A 12,275-nucleotide genomic window follows, 5' to 3' on the forward strand; every position below is an offset into this window, starting at 1 on the left:
CAGTTTGCTGATTGATGAAGCACAAGGCCAACCAATAAAAGGCGCCCTGAGCTGGGCTGAGATTTTGTATGACGTGTTCGTCTTCCTTCGGCTCCCCCATCAATAGCGCTGTCTTCTCTGCTCCTAGACGTAGATTGGCAAGAAGAGGAAGGCGTGAGAAGTTATTGGCCCCTGGCTCAATTACCATGCTGCGATAGTAAATAGTAAATGTGTACAGAAGGCTTGCCCATGTCGCCATTTTAAGTGGCGTATGCTTGAATTAGCCCCCAATCCCAAGGATCCATGGATGTGTGCTCCAAGTTAACTCTAGTTTGGGGGTGATTGACATTATGGCCTACTGGTCAGAAGAAAGGATTCTGGGGATTAACTGGAGATCCCATTTCATTTCGAGCCCCAGGTCACTGATCTGTGTATGCACATCCCTGTTTCACGGTTTATGTCCTCATTTGCAGCATGGGAGCACTTGTTCCTATGGTTGCAAGGATCAGGGAGAATCATTCCAAACCCCTCGTGGTTTAAGCGTGTTCTAAGGGTTCGTGTGTTGAAATTTTAATTCCCTTTGTGAGATAGGAGGAGGAGAATGTTAATCACGCCGTGATGTTTAGGGGTAGGACGTTTGGGCAGTGACTATGCTTAGATAGAGACATCAGTGTAGACCTCTGTGATCCAGTCCTGGTGACTTTATAAGAAGAAAGGAGACCCGAGTGCAGGCACACCTGAGCTCCCTGTCTGTCACCTTCCTTGAACCATCTTGAAACTACTAGAAAGAAAGTTACCACCAGATGCTGCTCCCTTAACCTTAAATTAGAATTGTTAGCCAAAATACGAATCTGGGAGTAGGGGGAGAGGGTCTCAGTGTGCCCCACCCTAGTTGACCTGCAACTTACTATGTAGAACAGACCAGCCTTGAACTCAAGAGATCCCCCTGCCTCTGCCTCCCAAGTGCTGGGATTAAAGGTGTGGACAAGTATGCCCTGCTAGACATATTCCCTCTATAGGGAGGGTTATAAGCATCACATATTTCATTATACAGACTACTACTGGTCCATCAAAATACTAAATGAAAAGGGAATCTGTCTTGGAAAAAAATAGATTAGCTCACCCATCAGAGGCTATAAAGATACAAATGTAATTCTTGTTATGTTGTTTAATGTACAGTGTACTTCCTGTTTATCAATAAATTTGGTAAACAATAACCAATCAATGGATGTGTTCACTATACGTATGCAAAGCAGGAAGTGCCGTACATTCTATAGATGCTCTGGTAAGATGCAAGTGTGCCAGAGATTGGGATCCAAGTCTCAGAAACAAAGGGACTCAATGTTGTAGTCAATAAATAGTATATACTGATAAAAACGTAAATAAAAACAATATAGAGACTTGGCAAAAATTCCCAGGAATACAAAGGTGGGTCAGATTGAGCTAGCAACTCTAGTGTGAAGGACCAATTGCTACATATCATCTCTTCTACAAGAAAGGTGATACTGCTGGCTGTGGTGGTGCAGGCATGTAATGGGAAGGCTAAGGCAGGAGATCTGAATTTGAAGCTAGCCTGGACTATGTAGTTCCAGCCTAGGCCGGCTTGGATTACACCTAAGGTAAGAGCCTTTTTAAAAAGAAAAGTGGGAAAGAGAAGAAAGAAGAAAGGGAGAGAAAGCGAGGAGAAGGGAGAGAAGAGAGAACCTTGTGTTGTCTGGATTTCTGAGGTGACATACAATAGACATCTTTATCAGTTGACCTAAAAGGCTGCCCACCCAAAATCAGCCTCTAGGACAGTGGTTCTCAACCTTCCTAACGATGCAACCTTTAATACACTTCGTTATATACAACGTACAGGTCTAGAAATGGTGTGAGCAGTTCCCCTACTGTGCCTTAAAATACCCCATTCCTAGACAATGTTCCTACCAGTCCAGTCTGTCCCTTTGCCACTGCAGAGCGTTATCATCCAATGATCTGACAAGGCAGAGGCAGGAGGATCTCTGAGTTTGAAACCAGCCTACTCCATAGAGTAAGTTCCAAGCCAGCCAGGGATACACAGAGAAACTCTGCCTTGAGAAGCCAAATTATGAGGAGAGGAGGAGAAGAAAGAAAAGGAGGGGGAGGAGGGGAAGAAAGGAGGAGGAGGAGGAGGAGGAGGAGGAGGAGAAGGAGGAGGAGGAGGAAAGGAGGAGAAAGGAGGAGGGAGGAGAAGGAGGAGGAGGAGGAGGAGGAGGAGGAAGAGGAGGAAAGAGGAGGAGGAGGAAAGAAAGAGGAGGAAGAGGAGGAAGGAGGAGGAGGAGGCGGAAGAGGAGGAAAGGCCATCTGTGGTTTGTAGACGTTGAGTGATATGTACTGCCAGTTGGAAGAGCATACAATGTTGTTTATCAGATCCCTGCCCAGGGATGCCTGGAAGAACAGAGAAGGGCAGATCTCAGTGGGCAGGACTGTAAGTAATGTTCCTTATCAGGTACTTAGACTTGAAGGATACATGACCAGAGGTCAAGATCTATAATCAGTCACTAACAGGATGTTCAGAAACTTGAAAAGAGCCATGTTTAAGACTGGTGTGGAAGATCTGGAAGGACTTTGAAAATGAACTTCGAAGGTCAGACCTAAGATGTCTAAAGATACAGAACAAAGCACCCAGATGCTCCCTGAGGACCCTCCTCCACCTGATCCTCATCTCATTCTCATGGCCCTGATTGTGGACTCCACACAGACATATTTACTGTTAAGCCTGCATTCTTAGGGCAGTGGGTTCATTCCATTGGCCTTCTTCCATTCTGTCGGAATAGATGGTTATTAGGCCCTATCTTGCACAGGCAATTATTGTGCCTTACCCAACATGCCTTAGCCAACACTAAGATTTAAGGGCTAAAAACATGGTATCAGGAGGTCTCCTCTAGATCAAAACTGATAGGATGAATATATATTATAAAAATTTTATGGGGTTGGGGATTTAGCTCAGTGGTAGAGTGATTGCCTAGCAAGTTCAAAGGCCCTGGGTTGGTTCTCAGCTCGGAAAAAAAAAAAAAGAAAAAAAAAAAAAAATGCTAAAATTTTTATTAGGTTGGCTTACATTGTAGAGGCTGGACAGTCAAACAATGGCTGTCAGTACATTGGACACCTAGAAACCTGGTTTACTCAGTCCATGAGGCCAGGTGCATCTGTTGTCTTCCTGCTGAAGGCCTGGAAAGGCCTGGAAAACTGGAAGCCCCTGGTCTTCAGTCCACAATGGGAGGCTGAAGAAGCCAGTGTTAAGACAAGGAGGATGTCAATGGGAACAAAAGGCAGACACCCCAGCAAGAAGTGAAGGCAGTCAGGCAGGCAGGACCACTTTCCCTCCAAGCTCTGTGCTGTAGGTCTTTGTCAGAGGGTGCCACCCACTCGGGGGAGGGGCTTCTCTTCTTGAAGCCTTCCTGTTCTCACAGACCTGCCAAGTGGCTTGCCTCAGAGTTAATCAAGTCAACAGTCAAGGTTAGCCATCACAACAAAGGACAGTGCCCTTGGCTAAGAAGTCATGAGAAAGAGGAACCAGACCCAGTCTGTAGGGATCCACCCTTAGATTCACAAGGTGCCCCAGTGAAATGGTGACTTTTCAGAGATCTTTCTTAGTCTTTCTAGTTTCTCCCTGTATTACCTGCTATATACATATACAAATACACACACATACACATACATTACATACATGTACATCATATATATATGCACACATACATATACATATACACAATACACATATACACAATACACATATACATACACATTACATATACGTATATACATTACATATACATATACATCATGTACATATGCATCATATACATATACACATTACATATACATATATATCATATACATATATCATATACATATGTATCATATACATATACACCATATGCTTATGCATCATATACATATACACACATATACTTATACAAATACATATACATACATATATATGTCAGTCTGTTCCTGCAAGAGTCAACCGATTCTTGCCCTTGGCCTTGGTCTTTACTGTTCCCCCTAGAACCTGCAATTGCATATAGCATCAGGTTTGCATCACCTTCTCGTTTCTGTCATCCGTGACCTGCTTCACAAACACCACCCTCTCAGCAGGCTGTCCTGTGTCCATTTAATCTAGCTTCCTCAGGAACTTCCCGTTCTAAAAGGATGTGTTTGCTTTCTTACGTTTTCTTCACAGCACCTATTGTCCTTTTTAGGGAGGAGTGTAAGCAAGGTCCTACCAAACCATCTGTGTCCCGAGCACCCACTGTCGTAGTGGGGTTTCCATTGCTGTGATAAGCACCATGACCAAGAACAAGCTGGGGAGGAAGGATTATTCCATTTTACAGCTTATATATAGTTCTTCATAAAGGGAAACCAAGGCAGGAACCGGAGGCAGGAACTGAAGTACAGGCCATGGCGGATCCGTGCTCACTGACTAGTTCTTCACAGCTTCTTCAGCCTGCTTTCTTATAGCACCCAGGACTACCAGCCTAGGGGTGGCACCATCTTCAGTGATCTGGGCCCTGTCACATCAATCATTAATCATAAATATGTACCACAGGCTTGCCCACACGCTGATCTGGTGGGAGTACTTTCTCAAACTGAGAGTTCTTCTCCCAGAGAGCTCTAGCTTGTGTCAAGTTGACAGAAACAAAAGCAATGACGAGGACACTCGCTGTCTACCAGGACGCGGAGTGTGTATCCATATGGGAACGAAACATCCATCACCTTCCATAACTGAATGGAATGACATAACCACCAAAGTAACAGCCGTGAATGGCAAACCCTGGAATCTCAGATAATGAAAGCCCTTCTAGGGAATCAGTAGAGCATGCAAATCGTTCTAAGTGGAAAACTAAAAGCTGGTTCTTTGAGTGATTTTACAGGGGGAGGGAAAGCAATGCCAGTTATTATGGCGCACTGCATTTCTGGAAGGGCGGGTGCTTGCTTTAGGGGTTTGCAGTCGCTGGCATGAAAAGCTTGCGGAGACCTCTAGACCTTTCCCAATACAGAGAAACCCTGCTTGTGACATGGCCTCCGGAATGACTTCAGAGCTCAGCTTGTATGACTGAAGTTACCCCTACTGTGCAGTCACCGGGCTACATTCAGTGGCTCTGGCCGCAGGGTGGTAAACGTCTAGGGACACACACAGGATCTGCAGAACAGAATTGAAGAAAACATTGGGTTGTGGACTCACTCCCTCCCTCTCTCCCTCTCTGTCTCCCCCTCTCCCTCTCTCTCTCCCTCTCTCCCTTCCTACTTCCCCCTCTCCTTCTCTCTGTCTCTGTTTCTCTTTGTCTCCCCCCTCTCTATCTCCCCCTCTGTCTCTGTCTGTCTCTCTGTCTCTATTTTTACCTCTGTCTCTCTCCCTTTGTCTCTATTTTTACCTGTCTTTCTCCCTCCTTCTATATATCTCCCTTTCTCTCTCTGTCTTTCCCTCCCTGTCTCTCTGTCTCTCCATCTCTCTGTTTCTGTCTCTCTTACACACACACACACACACACACACACACACACACACACACACACACACACACAGAGAGAGAGAGAGAGAGCAAACCTGTTAGAACAACCTCTTGTCCCAGAGAGAAAGGCCTGGGCTGCTCTTGGACATTTCAAACACCATATACCCAAAATGGCCTCCTAAAGTTGTGGACATGTTGGTTCTGAGTCAGCCCACCTACCACATGTGTCTGATCAGGAATCTAGCTTCTGGATGTGGTTGTCATGTCCACCCTTGTATTAATCTCATCCTGAAACCATGACTTCTCTTTGGAACCACACCTCTCCTACTTTCAGCCCCATGGGTTGGTGGATTTGACGACACTCACTCTCTAATTCCAAGAACTTCACACCCTACAGGCTTCAGTGATGGGGTCCAAAACACCAGAGCGAAACCAAGTTTAGGACTTAAATCGGAAATACAGAAAGCAGATGCGTCACACGTGAGACTTAAACCCAGAGGGATAAACCTAGTGTGACTAGAAGGTGGTGAGGAAGAGGAGAACGCAAAGGAAGAGGGAGCAAGGAACAAGGGACATTGCTGACGTCAGTGGCTGAGGCTGTGCTCCCAGGGATGCCGGAAGAAGTTTCCACTGAGACGGTGCAGTTCAGGAGTCATTGCATTGCTGTGATGTATATTTCCTTTGCATCAGGATTGTCGTAGGTTCCCCTGAGTTTACAACGGAATGTTCATGTCGGTATAAAACCCTCGCAGCTGTCTGAGTTCTCCAGCAATCAAATCTGATATTGGCGTCCTTCTATCCTTACTAGATAATAGCTCTGATTACACGATTCCAAGTTAAACAGTGTATCAATCCGAATCAGAAGTGTTTTCCAGGAATGTATTACTAAAAGCTGACGGAGAGCTCTGCCTTCGTCGGCTCCTGGTGAAGTAGGTGCACGTGTTCTGTGGTGCCTCTGCACGTGCACTTGAAGATGTAGTCAGGGCTTTGGCTCTCCTGGGGGTGGGGGGTGGCTGTGTTCAGTGCCACGGCTGCTCAGGGCACCAGAGGTTTAGAAGATTTGCTTGCTTTTGTCCCGCGCTTCGAAGTTTGAGTTGCAATAAAATCGGAAAAAGAGAGAGAGAGAAATGATAGGCAGCCATTTAGAGGTCACTAAAGCTAAATCCCAACCCTACAGCCTGGGGTGATTTATGATATCCTTATCGAATCAATAGAAAGAAAGTAGGGAAAGCTGTGTGGTAACTTGAAATTTAAATATTAGGTTAGCATGAAAAACTGTTCTCACTTCGAAAAGCTCTCTTTGCCTAAAGTCAGGATTAATACATTTGTAAAACTAAGAACTTCACCAAAGGAAGCATGTGACGGTTCGCATATGCTTGACCCAGGGAGTGGCACTATGTGGAGGTGTGGCCCTGTTGGAGTGGGTGTGGCCTTGTTGGAGTGGGTGTGGCCTTGTTGGAGTGGGTGTGTCACTGGGCATGGGCTTTAAGACCCTCATCCTAGCTGCCTGGAAGCCAGTCTTGCACTAGCAACCTTCAGATGAAGATGTAGAGCTCTCAGCTCCTCCTGCACCATGCCTGCCTGGATGCTGCTATGCTCCCACCTTGATGATAATGGACTGAACCTCTGAACCAGCCCCAATTAAATGCTCCCCTTTATAAGAGTTGCCTTGGTCATGGTGTCTGTTCACAGTAGTAAAACCCTAACTTAGATGGAGCATATATTAGTTCTTTCTTGAGTTAGGTGGGAAAAACAAAAATAGAATAATTACTCAGCTATATAGGCATATCCCATGCATATCAATTAATAAGGCAAAGTCTGGAGAGCCAAGAGGATGCCCAGCGTGGTACGATTGACCATCAGAATCAGAGAACTACGAGAGCTTGGAGAAATGGCTCGGTTGAGATGCCCGCTGTATATGCACGAGGACCTGCAGTTGGATTCCCAGCACCCGGGTGAAAAGCCAGGCGTGGGGAAACATGTCTGTACTCTGGGCACTGAGAGGAAGACAAGAAGACCCTAGGGGATTGCTGGCCCCAGAGTCTAGTGAGTTGGTGAGCCCCCGTGTTAAGTGAAAGGCTGTCTCAAAAATACAAGGTAGAAAGAAATTGAGATCTTGGCCTCGGCGTGCCGATGGGAAATGTCGATGTTACTTTTAAAGAAGGGGGAGGGGCTTATTCTGGCTCCTGCTTTAAGTCTAAAGACCACCGTGCAGAGGAAGAGACTGACTAGGCTGTGGCCAGGAACTAAAAGCAGCTGCGTGCTGCTACTTACTCCTTTCGTTCAGCCCAGGACCCCAGCCCAGGACCCCAGTCCGGGGAATGGCTCTTCTAACATTCAGAGTCACCCTTCCACCTCAGTTAAACCTCTCTGGAAATGCCTAGGTCTTCTAGGTCAGTGGTTCTCAACCTGTGGGTCACAACCATCAGGAAACACACATTTCCGATAGTTTCAGGAACTGAGACACGGCTCCATAGCAAAATTGCAGTCGTGAAGTAGCAGTGAAAATAAATTTCTGGGTTGGGAGTTCCTAAGAGCATCGGAAATATGTGTTTTCCGATGTTTGCGACCCACCGGTGGAGAACTGCTCTTCTAGGTGATTCCAAACGCCGTCAAGTCGACAGTCAAGATTAACTACCCGAGTATTTATCGAGAGCAAAGCGCATGTCCCACTGTAAGCCTCGTGTTGCCTTAGAAAAATGAAGAAAACAACCCACCCTGTTATCTCCGTAATCAAGCTGCAGAAAAGAAAACTCGGTGAAATTGTCAGCTCTTAGGATACGTGAGTTGAAGAAGGACGGAGGGTGGCTGGAGTGTGAATAGGCAGGTTTGGGGAAAGCGTTCTGCGATTTCTCTCGATGGTTGTACAGCATTGAAAACACACCCAAGACTGCTGAATCGTATACTTTCAAATAAGTAGACGCTGTTTGACTTTTATCTCTCCTTTCCAAAAATATATGAAATTCAGTTTCTAATGGGTTGTCTGCAGGAACTTTAGTTCAATGTTTAAAAAACAAAACAAAACAAAACAAAAAAAAACAGAGAGAGAATTACTCCACGGCAGACTTCCTAAGAACATTCCTGTTCCCATGGTTTTTCTATCTCTCTGCCTTTTTCCTACAAATCCCACTGCCTAAAAGCAAAGCTTGGTGTGGCTTGTGAGATGCCGACTGTGAGTGGAGGTGGGAAGAGGGGGACACTGGGGCCCACGAAGTCCTGTATGCTATAAAACCACTGAACAGTTAGACAGCTAATAGAGGAGGAGGGCTGGACCCAACCAGGATGTGCCAAATTATGTTTACAGTGTGACATCCACTTTGCTCTCTATAAACATTCTGGTAGTTAATCTTGCCTGTCGACTTGATGGCATTTAGAATCTCTTGTTTGAGGAGGTTGCCGGGAAGCTTCAAGAAACCCCATCTGGCCTGGTATGGTGGTGGCGCTTGCCTGTAAATCTAGCCCTGGGGTGACTGAAGCAAGAAGATCGTAAGTTCCAGGCCAGCTTGGGCTAAATGTTGAGGCTATCTCAAAACAAAAAGCAAAACAGAAAAATGTAACCCTAAAGGTTAAATCTAACCTGGTTTGAATATTTGGCAACACATGTAACCGAGTCTACCTTAGATTAGTAACTTGGTTTCTAAGTCCGGTAGCTTAAGAATGTGGTCTAAAACCCTTCGCTCTGCCTTTCCTTTCTGTCATCCTCACAGACCTAAATCTGTTGAGTGTTTTTTGCAGGCATCACATGCAGGTAACCTCTTCAATCAGAAAAGGTACTGGGTGATGAGGGGGCGGGGTCCTTGTCTCCCTTCTGAAGACACAGAACCATCTCTAGAAACTTCTAACAGACTTCCTCTCATGTCTCCTGGGCCAAAACTGTATGTCTTGCCTATGTCTGAACCAATCACTTGGCAAGGATCATGAGACAATACATTTATCAAGAGTCATCCCTAGAGGCTAGAGAAGGAATCCTCCTTCCCAAAAGATATAAAGAGGAAGAAAAAAATTAAGATTCTGTGAGCAAAAACTTAAAGGGACACTCTGGGCAGACTGACGATGGATTTCATGCAGAATCCTAACCCGGTCAACCGGCTATGGTGAGGCCATGATTAACGTCCCTCAGCAGGCAAACCGGGCCTTATCCATTGGAAAGATAACCATCCTCTGAGGCTTTGTCTGAATATGTGAACCTCTTTTAACTAGTTTTTCTCCCTTATTCCAAGCTAGATACTTCACTGTGACTTCAGACGACTTTCACCCAGGTGGGACCTTACCAAAGAGTCATTTAAAACATGAAAGTTCTTCCTGGGGAGGCAGCTTACTCACTCTACAGGCTGACCTGATTTTTTTACTGGAGACTTGAGGTAGTCATTAGTCCTTGTCACACAGCTATGCTTGCCCCAGTTCCTGACTGTCTCCATACCCAGCCTCCATACTCCTTAAATTAAAACCCTTAATGAATTTCCCACTGCTGATGAGGGGCCAAGCCCCAGCTATACCCGGAACTCAGTTGCTCCGTAACTTCTGCCGGTTAATGGCTGCCTTGGCTTTACTTCCTGTTTGTCTGTGTTTCCGCTTGAGTTGTATGTTACGATTCCTTTCCGCGTGCTAGAGTTGGTGGGATTCATCCTTATTTTATTCACTGCCAGTGTGATCTACTTTGGTGTTGGACTCTTATATTTATTCATTGGTATTTGTTTGTTTGTTTGTTTGTTTAATTAGTCATGGCAGAGATCAAAGCCGGGGCCACTTCCATACCAGGCACTGCACCAGGACAGGGCTGCCAGCCCTGGAGAACATTTTAAAACTAATAAGTCGGCTTGTGCCCAGCATGGTGGTAGCAAGAAGCCAGCTTGTGCCCAGTGTGGACCAAGCTCACAACTTTAATCCCAGCACTGAGAAGGAAGAGGCGAGAGGGTCTCTGTGAGTTCCAGGACAGCCAGGAATGCATAGTGAGACCCTGTCTCAGAAAAAAAAAAAAAGAAGAAGTTGGTTTGTCGTTTGGGCCTAGTGGCATATTCTTGTAATCACTGCGCTTAGAAGTCCGGGGCAGGAGGATGGCCGCAAGTTCTCTTTACTGAGAGAACAGAGATGTGGGGTGGAGGGTAGGGAGGCAGAGAGGGAGAGAGAGGATTCTTGTCTTCCTTCCCCACCCTCTGTTTGCTCAGTCCAACCTGGATTACTTCCTTGGTGGTGAGAGAAGGTGCTTTGGGCATTAGCATTCTGCACTGGCTACTTGGCTAACAATCAGAGCTGTCCAAATTTATGAGGAGAGTAATGGAAGTCATTTTCATTCTTGTGAGTCTCATTATTAGCATCTCATTGAGCACTGTGTGGCTTTATAGAAGTAAATGTCACTTGTCATTAGATTAGAGGGATTTATTTGAAAGCGGCCCACGACCTTTAGTTCTTTACAGATGAAGTGGTTTTGTCTGGCTTCTGCTCCAGCTCCGAGCCCGGACTTTGAGCGTTTTGATTTAGGGCCATATTTATGAAGCAGCCTTTGGCCCCGCTCACACTGTTGCTCTCGCCACGTCTCTTCAGCATCCTGACGGCAGGGTCAGCTCCCGCTTGCAGGTTTCAACCTGTGGGTTGTTGCCTAGGCCACGGGACTTCTCGCTGCATCTCAGTGGCCATTGCACATCGGCTCCTGGAGCTCGCGTCCCTTGACGTGAGGTTCTTTTCAGCGGTTGCTAGGATACATCGTCAGAATCTGCTCACCCTTGAGAATCACCGCCAACTTGAGTTCTTCCTGACTTCTCAGTATTGAAAAAGCAGGGGCAATGTGAGCATCCTGTCCAGCTTGCTGAGCGTCACTGGGACCGTGGCTAGGGACTGGGGGAGGAGGTGGGGGCTGTGGAGCTCAAATGTCTTCCTGCCTCTTCTGATCTGGATAAAAATGGCTCCAACTGCCTCGCTCCCCTTCATTGGACTGGAAAGAGCAATAAAACATGTATTCTGTCAGATTAACCTTGAATCTCAACATTCATTTTTACTCTCCCATTTTCTTTCTTCCTCTCCCCCTTCTCCGTTTTGATTGGAGTAGAACCTAGGACCCTGTGCTATACCGGTGAGCTACTCCCCCACCCCCCAGAGTCCCAGTTCTGCTGAAATCCCAGATGGTGTAGTCATTGCCGTGCTGCTTCTGTTCTACATCAGTCTACGCGTACCTCAGCTCCCCTCATGACATTCACATGATATATTCCTCAAAGTCACAGACCATACCTGTAAGCCCACCTCTTGGAGGTGGAGGCTAGAAGATCAGTAGTTCAAGGGCCATCCTTGGTAATGTATCCAGTTGGAGTCCAGCCTGGGCTACCTAACACCCTAGCTCGAAAAACAAAAAGCCAGCCACAATAGATATTTGTGCACACGGCACACCTCAAAATGTAAATAAGATGATGTAGGGTCCTGCATATTAGAAAGAAACCACTAATAACCTGGATATCAGTTGTCAGAAGATGGTCCAAGAATGGAGTCATGCAAGGTGAATTCTGAGGGCTTGAGGGAAAGCTCCAAGGAAACAAGAGTCTCGTGACCTCGGTTTCTTCAAAACCAGGGAATTGCCCTTAGAATGTGTTTTTCGTGCCCCTCCTGGGTGTAACGGAAAGGAGTGCTGACTTCATATTATTTGTTACAACTGGCTATGGTTGTTTGTTTATACGCCACTATGGAAAAGCATGTCTTTGCTCCGCGTGGCTTGCCCTGGTGACTGTACACTTTACTCATGTGACTCCCCTCAACCCTCAGAGTGTAAGTTGTCTGATGCTCTGAATAAAGTTGGCTGTTGCAGGAGACTTCGACTCATTATCGGCTCCACTCTCCCTT

Source organism: Rattus rattus, chromosome 1, assembly GCF_011064425.1.
Source record: "Rattus rattus isolate New Zealand chromosome 1, Rrattus_CSIRO_v1, whole genome shotgun sequence".
NCBI classification, from domain to species: Eukaryota; Metazoa; Chordata; class Mammalia; order Rodentia; family Muridae; genus Rattus; species Rattus rattus.